Here is a 14,859-nt window from a genome sequence, read left to right as displayed (position 1 = left end):
CGTTATATATAAACTCAAACTGTCACCTTATCCTGACAGTAGGACATAAAAACATAAAATCTGTGCAAAAATCAGGTTCCTCTTCCTGGTTTTGGTTCCCTTAAAGGCATTTGCAAAATTCCACCACGTCCGAAGGAAAACAACCAATTAGAGCAACCACAAGAGACAAAAAAACACTACAAAGACACACAAATCAACAACAAATAGGCTGAAAATGTGAGTCAAAGCAACAACAAAGAGATTCAAAATGTCTACAAAGAGACTCAGAACAGACACAAAGTGACCCAAAAAGACTACAAAGAGACCAACAAAAACTACGAAGAGATGCAAAACAGATGCAAAGAGACACTAAGAAACTCACAACGAATATAAGAATAGTTCATAACAGCCTCAAGAGACACAAAATGACTACAAAGAGACACAAAGCAATCATAAATTAACTCATAATGAATACAGAGAGACACCAATAAAATAGAGGGAGACTCAAAATCACTTAAAAGATACACACATAAACAACAAAGAGACTCAAAATTATTACAAAGAGACTCAAGTCAATAACAAATAGAATCAGTATGTCTACAAAGAGACACAAAACAACTACAAAAAGACTCGAAATTACTGACAAAAAATCACCACAAAGAGACACAAAGCAACTAAGATAGAGATTTCTAAACGGCTTCAATAAAACACAAAACAACTAAAAAGAGACTTAACAACTACAAAGAGACTCTTAACAAGACTGAATAACTATAAAGTCTCTGTGTCTTGCTCCAATGTAGGAGAGGTGTTGGGGCCTTTTTACCCACGGGCTCATTGTCTCATAATCTGCCCATATGCTTGTTGTTGTACAACGTACAGTGGACCACGACATTGGACAACAGGGTTCAACCCCGTCCTGAATGGTCCGACAGGTATAAGCCTCCTCCTGTGTGGATCACACTTCCTCCGATCCCTCTTCAATAACTCTATCTGTTGCATGTCTTTGCAGTCACAACATGATGAATTGTGCAAACAGATATTATGGCTCACAAACTTTACCTCTACTCAAAGACATTCATTCAAACATTATTACATTCCAGTTGCAACAGCTGGCTACTAGGTCCATTTGAGAAAACTGATTGCCTAAAACATTTAAGGTTGCATAAACACAATATAAACACCCAAGTCTGACACAACTTAAAAGTTATTTAGTTTAATTCTGAATGCTCATAACCAACTCCATAACATGTTAATGTTCGAACCTTCACAGCTCTCAAAAGAGAGATTACTCCTCTCCAGTTACTTTTGTTTTTCTAAGTTTTCAGAAAGAAAAAAACTGAAATCAGAAGTCAGTCAAATTGAATTATAACAACGTGTTCAACAAATCCAACGGGACAATGAAGTATAGAATCCTTCTATTATGCAAAATAGGATATGACATACACTGTTACAATGTGGACAATCTTTTGCACAAATTGTATTAAAAACTACATAATCAAACTACATAATCAAACGTGTCTTATTGGTGTGATTTGCACAGGAGCTTTTTAATGACACAAACATCTGAAGTGAAAACTTCTGAGGGGCCATAGTTCACTGTATGATCATGATGATCTTATAGAACAAAACGGGTAGACAACTTTCCTCCAGCTTGTTTTTCAAGGCCTGCAACATTCTACCACTGAGATTCAAGCTAGCCCCTTTCCGTGACAAACATTTATATATATATTAGCGAGTGCAAATAAGCTAGTCGTTGCGGTGTTTGACGAACATTATTAGGTATGAGAAGGGGACTGTCCATTGTTCCAAAGACACATGGTTTCGAAACACCAATAGTCCAAAAAGAGTCGCATTGTATGGAAAATATTGTCCAATAACCTGTTGTACCGAAAACAAACACTAATTTTCCGAAAGACCCATTGCTCTGAAAATACATTCTACGTGCAACAAGCAGCACATGTTGAAACCCTAGACTTTATATATATATATATATATATATATATATAAATGTCTAGGGTTTTTCGTGAAAGGTAAGAACAGAAGTCTAGTCTAGTCTTTGTTGCCTTTGTCAAGTTTGAAAGGAGTTAATAAACAAATAAAGTTTTCTAGCTAAACCTATGAAAAATTAATTTGTAGATATCCTACGAAATCAACTAATTTTGTTGTATAAACCTAACTTAATATTTAAAGATATTTTTCCTAAACCTAACTTAGTTGTTTATTGTGAATACAGAAGTTTATTTTGAAATGTCTGTATGCATGAACCAAGTAAAAATTGCCACACGTTGCTGGACAAATACGTTTTCATACTGCTTGTACTAAGGAGCATCCGTGTTTTTGTTTCATAAATCAAGGTGCACAACTTCACGGTTGATGCTTTTATCAGCTGTGCGAGAGCTGAGGAAAATCAACCCTGTTCTGCCAAAAGAGTAATCTTCTTTTTAGACGCAAAGTCTTCATAAGAAAAACAACAGTTCAAAAATACATTGACGTGCATATTGATTGCATGAAGAAAACGCAGCCAGTGTAAAGGCTAAGTCAAGACATTTAATAACAATAAAAACTTACCTTTGTGGTTTTGTGGTGGAAAAACTGTACATTTTTCATGACTCTAAGATCTTGTTATCAGCTAAAAAAAACAACAATAGATAGAGGAACATTTATTTTAATTGCATGTACTGCGTAAGTGTTCATACTGAGTCACACAGTGACTTTCTAAAATAACTGTTACAATGTTTGGCTCAGGGAATTTCAGGGAATTCAATATTCACACAAGCAGATATCAAGCTTTTCGATTAATCGATTAAAGAACTCCTGGTCAACATACTTAACTTCACATCAGAATCATTTGCACTACATTTAACTCACTTTCTGCGGAAATAAAAGCTTTCCCTCTTTTCTCTATGTAGCTGACAGAATAATAATACCTGCTGCCTGTTCATGTTCATACTAATCACGTATTTCACCTTGATGTATCATGACAACACAGTGAGCCCTAGAAATAGTCTTTATATGATCTTTATATATAGCACACATTGCTTAAGTCTTTGCTCTCAATCAGGAACAGAAAGTCTTTTAACCTACTTTTTGTCATGTTACAGTGTTTGAAAATGTTTTAACATTTTACTAATTTACAAGAGTCGGTCAGCCTGTCCACATATTGATTGGGCTTGTATAAACAAACTGTCATCACAAGAAAACAACTGCATTGGTTCACATTGCTGCCCAGATAACGTTTTTTAATCAACATAATTTTGATATGGAATGTCTCAGTTAAATGTTCACTGACATAGTTTGTCATCTGTTTTGTCTACAGTATCCAATTTTGCAGTAGGATAACTGTTCGAAGCAACTACAGCGTGGATACATATTTTTAAGGATATATTTGTACTTGCAGCATAAGGGTAGAGAAAGATATTGGTCTAGGTTAAACCTAGAACCTAAAATGTTTTTGGTACGCAGGCAGAGGACCAACTACCACGATCCTTCTGATCCAAAGCAGTCTGTCTGAGGTAAACTGTTGTATAGCCTAAGCTATTGTAAGCTATTTCATTGAATTTCCTTTTTGTGAAATGCTCTCAGTGAATTTGAGTTCCCTCTGGTAAGCAGGTACATGTCTCGGGCTTTTATTGTGAAAGGTCAGAATGAAATACATAGATCTTGTCAGGTTGAAAGGAGTAATAAGGTTATCCATCTTTGTTTGGACTACGGAGCCGCAACTTTTTAAATAGGTCAGTTCTGCATGTGAATGGTTGATGCGGTGAGAAAGCTAAAAAAGACGCGTTATATTCACATATTCTGTGAAAGAAAGTATCATGACAAAAACAACACATGACTTGTGAATTATTAACGACGCGAAAGCAGTGTGTAAAGGCTTTATGGGAAGTTTAAGGAGAAGCTCTCTAATGTCCTCTGAATTTACCAACAAAAGGCATGATTTAATTGGTAGCCCTCTAGTACTACCATTAAAACAGTATTGCCGATCTGGCGCCACTATTGACCGGAAGACACAATAAATCTGCACCATTCCAAACTGCCACAAATCACGCTTGAAATAAAATGGCCTGGTCTGAGCAATTAGAGCATAAATTGCACGTCTATTTATTAAGTCATTTAGCATGTTATAGCACTATTTATTTGATTTGTTTGTCATTTCGTGCTGCATAGGGACGGGTCAAACAAACACACGACTTTCCCCCAGGAGACCTCTGTTTGTGTCCCTGTGTGAAACCCAATGTCAACCGTTGACTTATTTACGTTGACCACTTAATTTACGTACATAACTTAATTCACATAACATTTATAATTCTTTCAACTCAAATTATGATCTTTTACAAAACATAACCAAGTGGTTTTGTTTCAATTCACAATGTTAAACCTTTTGTGTTTGAATCTGGGACCGTGCGTCTGCGTGTGACAAGTTGGGAATGAGAACGTGCTTAAATGAGTCGAAAGCTAAAAATGTGAAGACAGGACATGCAAAATGTCCTTAAAACTGCCGTGCTATTTATCCATTCCATGAGATCACATTGAATATAGATCTATTTTATGATGTTACAATACAATGGCTAAGGTTTGGTTGATTTAGTCACAAAACGTCATGGTTTGGGTTTAAATAACATTTTGCTCCTCCCTGACTTGATACATTACTACGGCCACTAGAGGGCTTTGTAGTTTTGTTGCACTCGCTAAATCGATTCATTCTGTCATTCTTCTTGGGAGGACCGTCTCAGTGCTCCTCATTTTCACACAGCATTTGCATATGCCACGGGTCGGCCCTGCCATTAATTTAATTCAGAGCAGCGGCGTTCAAAGCATTACTGTAATTGACAGTTGTAAGTGTGTTCATATTTTAGCCAGTTCATGTCAGCCACACATTTCAGATTCGGTCTCCCCATGGCCGCCTGTCTCTCTGCGCTGAATGAGAATGAAGCAGTGGGAGCTAATGTATGATCAGATGCTGCTGACCTGAACATTAAACTCTGTCCTGTGCTCTCTATTAGCCTTATTAATGTTTTTAAATTCACGTCTGTAACAGGGCGATATCTCTCAATCCCCTCCTCCATCCCTCCCTCCTCATTCTCCAGCCTCCCTCCTCTCTTCCTCCGTCATTCCCTCCCTCTGTCCATCCATCTTTGCTTTGTACCAGTCCTCACATCAGGGTCTGTGATGCAGTGATATCTCTCTATCCCTTATTCCTGCCACAAAGCACATGCTGTGCAGTATGTTTAGAAAATGAAACTGAAAGGTATAAAAACATGTTGAAAAAGAAATACACAAAAAGAAATACAAGAGATACAAAGTGTTATAGTGAAATAAAAGTCTTCTTTTTTGTTGTTTTGTTGTTTTAATGTGTTCCTTTGTTTTTTTATTCTATCTGTCTGGGTCATGATTTGGTTTAAATATAACCAAAAAAAGTGAGGGAAGCTAGAGATTTAATGAAAATGGTATGGTTATTACAATGGTATTGTAATAATCAGCCTATAATGCAATAAACTTAGTAAAAGTAAAAAACAAAACATACAATTTCACATTAAAGAGACAAGTAAAACATTTCCTCAAATGTAATCAACCAATGAATTAGCAGTGTTGTTCAGTAACAGGACAAGTAACACTTAATTTTACTTAATCATCTTATTTTAGCTTATTATTAACTAGTATGATAAGTTATTACATTTTATGCCTCTGGAATATTACAACAAACACAATAGTCAGGTGATTGCATTATCAATCAGAAGGTTGATCCCTGTGTCCTTGAGGGAGACACTGAAGGCAAGGCAAGTTTATTCATATAGCACCCTTTTTAAAAAAAATTAAAAGTAATTTAAATATACTTTACATCTTTTAAGGGAATAGAAAATAAAAACAATCTTAAACAGAATGAGACAGGTATAAAATACAAGAATAAAAGTAACAGTGCTACGATTTAATAAAAGGTAGCGGCAAACAGAAAAGAGTTGCAGCTGACCTGCAGTTTTCCGGGAGTTTGTTCCAGATACAGTATATGGGCCGTAACAACTGCATGCTGCTTCTCTGTGTTTAGTTTTGACACTGAAGACCGAGCGAGGGCAGACCTGTCACAGACCATCTGAGAGGTTAGGATGGTTCATAATGTTGCAAAAATCATAAATTAATCACCCAGTGCTTTATAAACCAACAGTGGTATTTTCAATTATTTTACCAAGAGGAGGACCTACTGCATCCTCACTCCTTATTTGACATCAACACTCATTAAGAATATGTATGCAACACACCCACCCGCAGGATTACGGGCAGAGCATCTGACATCTCATAAAGCGCAAGATAGTCCACATTTGAGGGAAGGAAGAGGAGGTGGATGGGTCAATCAAACACAAGATTCTCTTCCAGGAAACCACTGTTCGTGTCCCATGTGAAACTAAATGTAAAGTTAGCATTTTGTCACGTCAGTTGTTCGTCTTGTGACCCCTTTAGTCACGTGAGTCGCTCGGTAGTGTCATGAGCTATTAGTCAAGTTAATGTCAACCAAGCTATTTTCCTAAACCTATTTAAGTGGTTATGTTGCCTTAACCTAACTTGCTGTAAAGACAGACGTTTATTAACAAACATATAACGGCACACCGTCACCGTCCAAACAAAACAGTCACTATCGGGTATGTAGAGCATCATAGCTTGAAGCTTAGTGCCACTGACCAAGCTGCATTACCCGACGCATCAGAGTTCAAATGTGTTGGGTGGGAAGCAAGTGTAAAGACGTCAGAACTGTAGTGATGTGATCCACTTTCTTTGTCCTAGTGAAGACGCGAGTTTCAGCGTTCTGAATCAGCTGTTTATTCAAATTTTTAGGGCGACCTGTGAAGAGGGGGTTACAGAAGTCAGGTCTACTGCAGAGAAATGCATGGACAAGTTTCCAAATCCTGGTGAGACATAAACCCCATAATCCTTTATTAATAATGACGGTGATTGTAGGCTGACTTTGTAAATGTCTTAATGTAGCTGTTGAAGTTCAGGCTTAACTGCACTCTGGTCTGTGGTTTTCTAACATTGTCGATTGAAGTTGAGCTCTAACTTTTTAATAGTTCCTCCTTCTCTCCAAAAACAACTACCTCGGTTTTGTTTTTGTTTAATTGAAGGAAATTCTGACACATCCAGTTGTTGATATGGTCAATGCATGTATTGGACCCTAGAACACTGTTGATATGGTTATGTAAATGTTTGTGTCATCTGCAAAGTTATGGTAACTTTTTTTGATGTTTTCTATAACCTGAACCAGCGGAAGCATGTAGATGTTAAACAGAAGAGTCCCCAGAATGAAGGCTTGGGCAGCGCCGCAAGTCATATTTTACCACTCAGATGTGTTATTATCTGTAGACACAAAGTCCCCATCCTTTAAGTAGGATTCAAACCGGTACTGTGCTAGAAAGTCCCACCTGGTTTTCTGCGTGGGACGAGTAATATGTTGTGGTTAACTGTGTCAAATGCAGCAATGACATCTTAATTATGTACTAGTATGTATGTGACGATTGAAATAAGGTTTAAGGGTTTAACATTTTTTGTACCAGTTTTTAATTTATTTTGGTCATTAAATTATCAGCAGTTATTACATACTGTAGCCTACGTCTCTACATTTCTTTTTATATGTATTCAGTACATTGCATTTGATAGTAACTCAACACCGAACAAAAAAACGACAAAGGACATGCATTTGAACTAATTGCTAAACAAGGCAGGATTTCTATTTAAATACCAGCAGAGTGGTAAGTATGACATGATTATGGACTTGGACATTATACTAAACCTAGAAGTAATCCTGTTCAACTTCAATGTTTTTTCTACAGACCCTTCTGGAGCCAGCAGTTATTTGTCCATGCCGGTCACCTCCCCCAGTCTTTTATAGGACAATTTATCATACTAATTATGATAGGAGAATTGTAGCAACAACATCACAGCAGAGAGTGCTTGTAGCAACAGAAAAGATCCAAGTACCACCTAAGTGTCTCATGACATGGAGTAGAAAAAAACAGCATCGCTGTCATCAGGGAGCAGATCAGTAGCCCTGCAATTACAGCTGCTGTCAGAGGTCTGCTTCATCTCTGCAAATGAAGAGGAGATTAATTCACTGGCACTTTCTGATGGACAGCAGCTGAAAGAAGAGACAGCAAACCGCTTGACCCTGGCTGACAGAAACACATGTCAACACTGCTCTCTGTCCTCAGCTCCTCCTCTGCTTCTCCTCCATCTCCTTCCACCCCACCCCGCCCCCCACTCCTCCTCCTTTTCCAGCAACTTCCTCCTCTTTGTCCCCCTCCCTCTGTCGTCTCCGCTCCGGCAACCTCTGCCCCCTTCCAACTTTTCCTCCGATTCTACCTTTTTCCACCTCCACGTCCTCCCCGTCCTCCTCCTCGTGTCTCAGATGCCGAGATTCTGTCTGATGCTGACAGCTAACAAGTAATTACAGGTAATCATCTAAATGGACAGTAATTACTTCGAGGAAGGAGGGGCTGGAGTTTGTCTTTACAATATTGTGAGTTGGAGCCTAGCCCTTGACTTGCTTTTGTAAGTTCTTAACCCAGCACAGCAGCACACATACCCACACACACATGCACACTCACACTGCTTGATTGTGTCACTGTCAGGTACATTTCTTTTACTTTCGTTCATTCAATGATTGTTGTGCAAAGACCCTATGGTGTAACCCAGAAAATAAGTTCTTGCAATATTCAAATGAGAGATGGTGACTCATGTTCAAAGATGGTCTCTGGTGTCGTTGAATGTCTGAATGGTTTCAAGACCAGTAACATTGTTAAGTAAAAAAAATTATAAATGTCATCATTTACTTTTTGTGTCCTGGTAATTTGCAACCAGACTAATATTATAAAAGGATTATGTATGCAGAGCTGTCGTCACATTACCAAGGCCCTTACTTAATAATTCTTATTCCTACATGCTGTGCTGTCCAGGGTTTATGTCTTACAGTCAGAAAAATATATAGCCACATTAATATTCATAAAGATCTATGAAATATGAGGCCAATCAATTCAAAATCACTCAGAAAAGTAATTTGATTATTGGTGCCCCGTTTTTAAAAATATAGACAGCCATGCGATCATTTAGTCAATTACTACTATTATTTATGTGATATAAGGGTTGTTACCTCCTGAGAGAAAACAGGATCAAATCTGCACGTTAAACTACGTCCGTATGAGTAGAAGTCACCTGAGGGTCACATTGGACCTTTAATGTAAATTGGTTACCGGCGTGGTAAGCTGAAGACATTGCATTTTTTGGCTTTATATACTATCATTTAGAAAATGAATGTCGTTCATAAAAATAACTCAAATCATCATGACAGAGATGGCTTTTATAACTGAATCACCTGTGTTAGATGCCTTTTAATGTAGTCAAGGTTGGTCTTTATTTTTTTGCACGTGAGGAAATACAGTGATGTTCATGTTTTACCATTAATGTCGGTTGTGGGCCTGATAGGAGTAGTGAGTGAGGAGTCAGCAGGCAGTCGATGGCAGAGTAAAACAGGCAACAAAAGGTGTTTTGAGAAAGAATGAATCACCGAGAAAAAAAGAGCTTCTGAAACTGGCCACCCTAAAAATGTTGCTGTTTGCTCCAGCAGAATGAGAGATTAGCTGTGGATGGACACAGATGTTCACAATCACTCACAGACATATGCACACATGCAAATGCTAGTGTGATTGCATGATTCTCCTGGCAGAATTAATAACAATAGAAGCTTAAAACAAGGCACTGGGTAAAATGGATGAAAAAAGAGGTGTAGAATTCACTAAAATCAAGATACAATAAAATCAAAAACAATGTAACAAATGTGATTTGATATCATAAAAAGTGAATATATATATATATATAAGTACAAGTGTATGTGAATAAATATGTGTTAATGTAAGTTATTGAATTAATTTACTGCACAAAACATTCATTTGGCTATTTGCTGTACCGTCTCACAGAAACCAGCTGCAGAGCGGGTTTCATCAGCGGGTTGCATCTTCATCAATTTCCTTCTCTGGTGGTGTGTACTGTCGTGCTCTTGACACTGAGAGAGACATCATTCATCTTTGGAGCTGTGACATCTCCCGTCTCAGTGTGATGGGTGATCTCTCTCCTCGCTCTAATGACAATTATCTTTAATTTGCAGAGTCTCAATTAACGGCTTACTGCAGGTCAGTGATTAACAATTAGCTGATAAAGACCCTGACACGCTAACAGGACCGGGAAAGGCGGCTGAGAGGCCACATCACAGAAAATGTTCAAATTTATGCTTTTTTTTCCTTCTTCTTTTTTCAAATGCAAATATTTACAGTGAGAGGGCTCAAAGGCATTTGATAAACATGGAATTTGAAGGAATATCTTCTATAGTTTGTCACAGTTTACTGCTGCGTTCAAAGCATGATGATGGTGCAAAATATCCAACAATCCTCTCAACAGGCCTAAGTATAACATATAAGAATGCCTCACTGTATGCAGTTCAAAATGTATTGAATTTATTATCTCTTCATTTTATTTAGCATATATTCCACTCTGTTTTGCGTCGGGTCGAACAACACCCCTTAGCTGTGATTTAACCACAGTTAGGCTGGCTAACGAGGCAGTTGCTAGGGAACGGCGTTTACTATGGACAGTGGTTACTATGGGGCGTACACCAGCAGCCAGTTTATTTCTTTTTTTTACCACAGGCTTGCGTTATATTGATTTCATTATTTGGCTTTTTATTTAAAAAAAATTGAATGTTGCCATTTATTGGTGCAGACTTGATGAACTGCCAACTGTCAGTAGGATGACTTTGATAACAACTTGTATGAGGCTTGACTGTATTTGTTAGGTGGAGGTGTGTTGCTTGGCGTGGCAAGGATGGATGGAAATGAACACTTCCTCCAGTCCCCGAGTTTCAGTTGCCAATAGCTCTGGAAAAAAAGGTTTGATACTTGGGGCCACTTGGTGTGAAGGGTTAATGACTCACCAACAAGCCTGTAAGAAATCAGATACCTACCGTAGTCCTATTGCTAAGATGAACATGAGAACTGCTGTAATCTTTGTTGATCTGTTTAAGAAACCAAATTTTATATAACAATAAGTTGGCCTTAATAGAAAAGCTTGTTCTATCTGTCTTCACAGTACAGTTGTATAACTATCTGATTTGAGACGGCAGATGGGTCCAACAATCATGGCCGTCGTAGGATCAGCATCGGTTGGGACCCTTTGTAGTTTAATTGTTAAAAAGCTCCAACATTTATTTAATACAATTAACTCAATAACTTTCCAACATATTTAGGTTAATAATTATTATTGTTAATTATAGGTTTAAAATACTTTATCATGTTTTCCTTGACAAATATCCAATGGTGGTACAAGCAGCATGAGTTACAACCAGTGAGGGTTTGGTACAACAGCAAAGCATGGCAAGCAAGTTTCTAAAAGGACTGTAACGTAAAGCAGATGACATGAGATGGGATGACCTGTCACACCTGATGCTTGACTTGTACTCTAGATCAAAGACTTGGGGCATCTCTCGCAGATGATGATCCAACTTCAGTCGCACCTTACATCCCAGATACAGAAACACAGTCAGACAGTATGATGAGTTCTGTTGGGTCAAACATGAATCCAGCAGCGGAGCATCAGACCTTGAGCCTGGTGTCCGATTGCTCTTGTGGCTGTGCAGTGAGGTTTTTCTCACACATCCCACATGGCTGTGACCAATTGAGCTGCTACTCTCGATTTTCCAAACGTGGGTTGTTTTTTTAAACACGCTGCTCTGATTACTTACTGCCAAGTGAAGGGAAAGGTACTGGTTACCTCAGTTACGTGTGCATTATACAAATAATCTAAACTCAAAAATCCTCAACAACAGTAAATGGCGGCCTGTGAACTTGATTGCATTTGGAGAATAAAAACAGACACACACACACATACACATACACACAAATACTCACACAGAGCAAAAAAGAACCTGCCTTCCTCCTACCCCACCCCTCTCTGTCACCACACACAAACACACACACACACACACACACACACACACACACACACACACACACACACACACACACACACACACACACACACACACACACACACACACACACACACACAGACAGTTAATAGCTGCTAAGAAATCACATTTGGTAAATTGCATTGTGGCACTAACCTTTTCTCTAGTAATTAAATGAGTGAGGAGAGGAGGCCTGCCTTAATGAAGTCAGCAATTTACTATTACACACATACACACACACACACACACACACACACACACACACACACACACACACACACACACACACACACACACACACACACACACACACACACACACACACACACACACACACACTCACACATCTACCAACAGAGTCGGCTGGGGTAGATCAGCTTATGAAGTTTTTTTAAACAGGATGTTTTAATCTCTTGATAATGGAATTTGCATGTAGTTTCAGTATTTTTTTTCTTCATCATTAAGCTGATAAACTCAACTATGAGTGTTGTCGAGTTTCAAATCTTTGGAGTGGAAACTTTGGGGATGGTGGGGCGGCTGTGGCACATGAGGTAGAGCGCTTGTCCCGTAACCACAAGGTTGGTGGTTCAAACCCCTCTACCGGCAACATGCCGAGGTGTCCTTGAGCAAGACACCTAACCCCAAGTTGCTCCCCGGGCGCTTCATTGCAGCCCACTGCTCCTCCGGGATGGGTTAAATGCAGAGAAATAATTTCCCCATTGTGGGACTAATAAAGGATTGATTATTATTATTATTATTATTACAAGTGCGCTGGGTCTCGCCGTCTTGATGCCAACGCACCGAGGCACCAGGCATTCAGCTAACTTTAATGTAAAACCATCCACGTCTGTTTTAGATGGTCGGAGCAAATGGCGTAGGAAAAAGTGTGAGAAAGTCCGATATGGTTGGAAGGGTTGGGGCCTGGGACAAACACAGGACTTTTACTCAGGAGACCGGCATTGAATTAATTTATTTTTACTGACGTTATGTTGCTTAACTTTATGTCACGTGACGTGATGTTACTAGGTCACATGACATTGCGTCTGTAATGTTTCCGTCGTGTAATTATGCACCAGACGAAAAACGACTTAAGGAACCCTCTAGACTAGATTACTGCAATTCGTTATTATCAGGCTGCTCTAATAAGTCTCTTAAATCTCTACAGTTGATCCAGAATGCTGCAGCACGTGTTCTAACAAAAACTAAGCAAAGAGATCATATTACTCCGGTATTAGCTTCTCTGCACTGGCTCCCTGTTAAATCAAGAATAGAATTTTAAATTATTCTACTCACCTATAAAGCCCTAACAGGCCAGGCACCGTCTTATCTTAAGGAATTTATAGTTCCATATTACCCAACTAGAGAGCTGCGCTCCATCAATGCAGGGTTATGCTTGTGGTTCCTAGAGTATATAAAAGTAGGATGGGAGCCAGAGCCTTCAGTTATCAGGCTCCTCTTCTGTGGAACCAGGTTCCAGTTTCAGTCCGGGGGCAGACACACTCACCACTTTTAAGAGTAGGCTTAAGACCTTCCTTTTTGATAGCGCTTATAGTTAGGGCTGGTTCAGGTTTGCCTTGGTCCAGCCCCTAAATATGCTGCTATATGCCTAGACAGCCGGGGGACTACCTAGGATACACTGAGCTCCTCTCTCCTCTTCTCTCCCTCCATCTTTATGTATTAATCTCCCATTTATGCACATTACTGATTTTGCTTCTTCCCGGAGTGCTTTCTCGCCTCGCAGGTTCCCATGAATTGGGGTTATATCTGGACTGTCATCGTGCCTCCTGCTGTGGCCCTGCTGACACCCACTGCTACTACCATTATTATTATTAGTCACATTATTATTAGTATTCCCTGTACCATTACGCATATTGGCTTTGCTTCCACCCTGAAGCCCTTTTTGCTTTTTCGCCTCCAGGTTTCCCGAATCGTTGTGGTACCTGGACCGTGGTCGTGCCTCCTGCTGTGACCTGGCTGACACCCACTGCTACTTCGATTATTATTATTAGTCACATTACTAATACTATTCCGTATATAATTACTTTAATTTTACTATAGTCATTGCTGCTTTTATAAGTAGTCTTCATTTTTTCCTTCGTTACTCTGCTTACTACTGTGATTATATGAATAACTTATGTCATATACATTGAATGTGTTGCAACTCTGTTATGTTGTTCATTCTGTACACATGACATCTATTGCATTCTGTCCATCCTGGGAGAAGGATCCCTCCTCTGTCACTCTCCCATAGGTTTCTTCTTTTTTTCTCACTGTTAAAGGGTTTTTCCTGTGCCGATGTGAGGGTTCCGGGACAGAGGATGTTGCATGTGTACAGATTGTAAAGCCCTCTGAGGCAAATTTGGAATTTGTGATTTTGGGCTATACAAAATAAACTGAATTTAATTTAATTGAACAGCATCATGGTTTTATTCCTGAGGCTCGTATACACACAGTTATCACATTTTGCTGACTGAATGTATTTCTGTACCACCGCCAGGAGGCGTAGTTTCACTGTGAACATCATAGCATCCATAGCTTAAGTAACCTTACAGACCAAGTAGTTTTTTTCTAACCGTGAACATTTCTTGTCGTTAACCACGTGATACAACGCTGAACCTTCTACTTCAAGATACTACGTAAAAGGCTGTCCAGGGCCTTTGCCAAGACTGTAAAATATGCTGAGAAGTGATGAGATCACATTGTTCTCGGACAGATTTTGAGGGGAGGACAGTGTATCGTATAGGGACTTAATTATGAGTATGGTGTCCAATAATGCCACAACGCCGTACAGGTCTACCGTGGTGGAGATTTACAGGTCAATATATTCCAGCTCTCACCAGTGCTCGTGAGCTTTGGGTAATGAACAAAATAATAGGATCACA

Source organism: Anoplopoma fimbria, chromosome 19, assembly GCF_027596085.1.
Source record: "Anoplopoma fimbria isolate UVic2021 breed Golden Eagle Sablefish chromosome 19, Afim_UVic_2022, whole genome shotgun sequence".
Taxonomy (NCBI): domain Eukaryota; kingdom Metazoa; phylum Chordata; class Actinopteri; order Perciformes; family Anoplopomatidae; genus Anoplopoma; species Anoplopoma fimbria.
The sequence above is the reverse complement of the archived record's forward strand: the minus strand, read 5'-3'. Positions refer to the sequence as shown.